Source organism: Populus trichocarpa, chromosome 17 (assembly GCF_000002775.5).
Source record: "Populus trichocarpa isolate Nisqually-1 chromosome 17, P.trichocarpa_v4.1, whole genome shotgun sequence".
Taxonomy (NCBI): Eukaryota; Viridiplantae; Streptophyta; class Magnoliopsida; order Malpighiales; family Salicaceae; genus Populus; species Populus trichocarpa.
The window spans coordinates 13,601,751-13,607,056 of record NC_037301.2 but is presented as its reverse complement, the minus strand read 5'-3'; the positions used below and the strand labels follow the sequence as shown (position 1 = coordinate 13,607,056).

The window sequence follows — 5,306 nt, the reverse complement described above, 5'->3', positions numbered from 1 at the left end:
GCTTACATTCATTTCTTGGATTGATTATGTTAATATTATTTAGTAATTACCTAGTTTTTCTTTTAATTGTGGCAACTGACTTCCTGGTAATCTTAAAAAATTTCACGGTAAAAGAATATATATCTGACATCTTATTATTAGACGGAAAAGGTCTACTTTAAGGAGTCATCACCTAGTATTACGGTCACTAGAAATTATAACTAACTAACAGAAATTCTATGGTACGAAACTGGTTACGCAAAAAAAAAATTACTATCACCTCTTAAGCGTCCTTACCTGAGATAGGTTGTTTTGCTGGTTTTGTCTTAAATTGCTAAGGGTTTGTTTTATTCTGTTTTTGATGGTCTGCTTATAATATTCCTGACTCTGGTGTTAATGAATATTTGACTACAAATACTTCCAACTCTGGCATTGGTAAATATTACGTAACAAAAAAAAGTATGGTATTATCAACTCTAACGCTAGTGAATAAATCAGTGAAATTTGGATTGAAAGCAAAAAACATATTTCTATTATATGTTTTTTAGAGAAAGAAAAAAAAGACAGATATATACTGCATACTAGATTCGCATTTCATAGAGTAAGTCGACAACCCCAAATACTCAGTAAAGTCTTAAAAAAAAAAAGGTGTGATGGGTCCACAAATAAAGGGTCCTCAAAGTTTTTAGAATTTTTTAATATCTAAAAAGGTTTGTTTGGCTAGATATCAAACTAAAAAAAAATGAAATTAAAGGGAAAGGATATAAGAGTGTGTTTTGTCAAACACATCCTTAGCCCAAAAAAATAGAATGCCTGGGCTTAAGGCCCAAGCCCAGCCTGTTTTATGTAATTCCTCTTTTTTTTAGGCCGGATCTAGCCCAGTCGTATGGGTTGGGCTTGATCTAGCATGCCTGGCTTTGTCATTGGCCTGACCCAGTGACCAAACCGGTCATTATCAGCAGGCATGCGAAAAAAATTTCACGCACGCTTGCTACGAGAACAAGGTAATAAAATGCCAACAATGGGGAAAGAAAGCTTACCTTCGTCTTTGTCTGTTTCTCTTCAGTCGTCCTTCTCTCTGGTTTCTCTGTTTTATTGTGTTTGTTGGCTCTCTCTGTATGGTCTTTCCTCTGTTTTTTTTCGTTTCTAGTCCCTCTCTCTCCGTATGTCGTCCTCTGAGTTTTCTCCGTCCTTTTACTCCCCAGTTTCTCCTCTCCTCCTTCCTTTATCTCTGTTCTTCTTTTCTTTTCGTCCCCCCTTTTGCATGCCCTCTACTTCTGCTTTTATAGGGCTTCTTGAGGGAAATTTGATCCTTATCTTCCCAGGATCGTGATCTTCGTGTAAAGAAAGAATTGACTCCATGTTTGGTAGGATTAGGACACCAACAGTCCCGCTATTGCTGGACTGTTGGTGATGGTTTCCTTAGCGTTAATGGCGTGTTGTGGCGGCGAAGGCAGACTGTAACAGAATGGGATAGATTTGGCTGTGTTGATGGGTCTTAATAGATGCCATTTCATTTTTCGTTCTTTTTTTCTTCTTTTGCTGGCGGGTTCCTCTGTTTCAAAGAGGAAGAGGATGAACAGTCCTTCTTGGAATGACGTCGTTTCTTCGGCTGAATTGGGCATCTTCATTTTGCCCCCTGAAGTTCTGACATTTAGCAATTGAACCCTTATTCATGAAAATCTTTTCTTTCTTTTAATTTCATCAATGGATCAATTGCAATTGGACCCTTGAATTTTAACGTTATTTACAAAAAAATCATTGGTTTCAAATTTAATCAATTGACATAAAAAAACAAAGACTAGATGCTCGGGTTTAATTGTAACCTAAATGATTGTAAAAATGAGGTTAGAATTATTATTTTTTTTTTAAAAAAAATTGAAGCTCACATTTGTTTTCTTCAAAAAAAATTATTTTAATTATATAATAAAAAAATAAAAATAAATTCAAAATCAATATAATATTAAAGGATAAAATTAAAAAAACATAAAAATAAATTTGTTCAAAAATCCAATGCTAAAAGTTTTTTTAATATAATAAAGGTTTGGATAGGCAAACAGGCCCTAGTGGCCCACAGTATGGCCTTAAAAAAAGTCACTACCACCAAAATTCTGTCATTAAATGTAAACCATTAACATCAAAATCGATATTTTTTATGACTGGAATTGATTTCAACCGATCACCTTTTCTTTCCTTTCTTTGACTCGGAGAATAAAAAAGAACTTTTTGACCAAAATAAAAGGTGTCGCTAATATGAGGTTGGCCATAAATTCTCCTCATGTTTTATAATTTAGTCACCAATCTCTAAATTTTGTATTTTTACCATAATTAATTTCAAGCCTAATATCTTCTTTTTATATATATAATAATCAAGATTTTATATAAAAATTAGTGCTAAAACAATTTGGCTAAGAGCAAGAAAAATTACATTTGTATATATAAAAGCGTAAGCTATAGAAGGGCATGATTGAAGAGGGAAATCAAAAGTTAGAAAATTAACACACACACACACAATGAATTGTAGTAGTGTAATTAATTTTTATTTTTTTTATCATTAAAGCTTTTTTTATTTAATCCTTTTATTATAAAATTGTTCTGATTTATTAAAGGAGGATAAATTTCAAAAACAACAGACCAGAGTGAAAAACACAACAAACTTCGATGGTGTTTTTAAAATTAGCATGAAAAGTTAATTTTGATTCTCCTAAACACTACTTTTCTCTTTGTGTCCAGTAAAAATACTATGAGTTACTTTCTTCATATCTTTTTAATTACTGATAAATTTGGTGCCAATAAGTATAATATAAAAGTTTAATAGTTTTTTTTTTTCTTGAAGAAAGTTTCATTTTAAATGCAAGAGTAATTCCTTTACTTATTTCAAACTTAGTTTATTAATTTCTACTCAATAACATTTACAATTTATTTTATTGCGAATAAATATATTTATAAATTGATTTGACCTAAAAATAGAAAAATAATTGGATAAAGGATATATTTACCCCCCAACTATTATATGATTCTCAACGAGGTCAATAACCAAAAATATTTCCCAATTGGATCACCATTTATCAAGCATTACCGAATTAATTCATGTCTTAAATTAGATTTATGAAAAAACAAATAGGTTGTGTTTTATTATTATTATTATTATTTTAAAGGCAACATCTTATAGCTAGAATTAATTCAGTGATGCCCAGATGATGGGCCCAATTGGAAGTTGTTTTTGTTTGCGTAGCCAATTGAGTAATAGGTACTACTTGGGGGACAAATCAGTAAGTATAAGTCAAACAAACACAGACTTTGACAATTGAGTTTTCTTAATACCAAGATTTGTCTAAAGAAATGTAACTGCACTGACATGAACGCGTGTTTTCCAAAAAACGAAAAACAAAAAGAATTCCAAAGACACACACACATGTATATTAGCATGCCTAATTAACAACAAATAAAAACATACGTATTATATTATATGCGTCAAGGAAGGAAATTTCCTTGTATGCTCTTGTTCTCGACAGCCATGATCTTGGGGCAATGCCATTAGAAAAGTAGAGCCACCATTTCAGCTACCATTAAAAAATTTAGAGTTACGTGGCTAAGTTTGATGGATTTTTTTCATTAATTACTCACCACTTTCCTAGATTTGAACTTTTTTATTTGTTTGAAAGTAAAAGGGTTGAAGACATGTGTAGTATTTTTCTTTGGCCTTATCATAATACAGAAAAAAAAAACCCTCATAAATTTTTCATGAGGAGAACATTATTACGCAAATATATCGATGAAAGGAGGATGGTAAGGGCATGAAATATATACATGATTGTTTTTATTAAAATTCAGGTATCATATTAAAAATTTATTTCAATTTTTTTATTTAAAAAATTAAACTTATTAAATGTGATTGTAATAATAATTTTATATTAAAATCTTTAACAACGTACATGCATGTCAAATTTATATAATCCTCGAGATCACCAGTCAAGTTTTCTCAAGTATTAATTTTGGCTTCTATATTAATTGTGCAAGTTTCTCCTCGGGATGCGGTGTCAAGGAAGTTCACGAAACGCATGAAATTTTATGAGTATTAACGTGACGTGGTCATGTAAAGGAAAATTAAAGACTATGCTGTTTGATTTCCAAATCCAAAAGTTTTGAATGTTCTTAGCAAATACTATTCCTTGCATAACTCTCTGCTTCAACTTGAGCAATCTTTTGTTAATTGGTCTCTATTCGACGGTCAGTTAACATGATCTTCAAGCACAGCCGGTCTAACTTAGAACAGCCATTAACTTAATTAGAAGAAACAAAAGAAGTACTGGGCAACACGAAACCTCATAGCACAAATTGTATCATGATGCTAAGAAATTAGCCAAAAATGTCCAGAAGGACAAAATAAAACACCAAACAATGCAATTAATATACTACTTAAAGATTTCGAAAGTATTTTTGTATCTATCCTAGAAAAGCAATTTAGATTTAATTTCCAGCAAAGCAGTCTTCGATTTGATTCTCTACGGCCTCAAACCCTATCCTTCTGTGAGGCTGCTGGGAACAATATTTTGACCATCGCGTGTCCTTTTGTCTTTAAAAAATTAACAAACAATTTTCATGGATAATCAGTTATAATTATTCCTTGACAAGGAATTGAACTGGAAATTCAAATGATAATCAATGTCATAAAAAAAGCTATAAGGATATACTAACATGAAAAACACAAGGACTAGTTTGTTTTTTATTAAGGTTTTTTTTTTTTTAAAAGAGTTTGTTTAGCAAACACCCCTTAGACTTCTTTTGAACAATTCTATTTAAAAAAAAAACAAGTTTTTGCTAAATATGCCCTTATTAAAAATTAAAATATATATATATATACAAACAAATGATAATATTAATATAAAAAAACATTTACGTGTGTTGCATATGGTTAAGTCTCTGAAAAATACACTATCCAAAAATCTTGTTGATCAAGGAATCATAAGTTTAAATATTACTATCCCGATTTTAATTAATAAAAATTAATTATAATGTGATATGTGTTTTTATAAATTTTAAATTTAAAAAGCTATTGAGTTGAGTAAATTAACAGTAGTTAACATCCTATCAAGACAATTGAAGACTTCGTTTAAGATTAATTATTGTTTTTGATCCATTGAAATCACCTTTTAGGCACGGTGTGTATGGAAATTCAGAAAATGTTCAATAGACGCAAACAAAATGAAGCTCGGAAGGTGACGACGTGATGAAAAGTCGAAATGAGCAAATTGATAATCACACGCACATTCTAAGTGTGATAATCAAATCAATTTTCCTGAAATGCAATATTATAATATTCATGG

General features: G+C 30.7%; 2 protein-coding genes and 1 long non-coding RNA gene across 6 annotated transcripts in view; 2 read left to right on the top strand and 1 right to left on the bottom strand.

Annotated features, from left to right (window-relative positions):
• LOC18106604 (patatin-like protein 2) overlaps positions 1-5,306 on the top strand; it is a 50,446-nt gene that overhangs the window by 7,857 nt on the left and 37,283 nt on the right. The window lies entirely within an intron of this gene.
• LOC112324710 (patatin-like protein 2) overlaps positions 1-5,306 on the top strand; it is a 41,970-nt gene that overhangs the window by 7,866 nt on the left and 28,798 nt on the right. The window lies entirely within an intron of this gene.
• The window catches only part of LOC127904516 (uncharacterized), a 48,489-nt gene that overhangs the window by 14,838 nt on the left and 28,345 nt on the right, over positions 1-5,306 (bottom strand). The window lies entirely within an intron of this gene.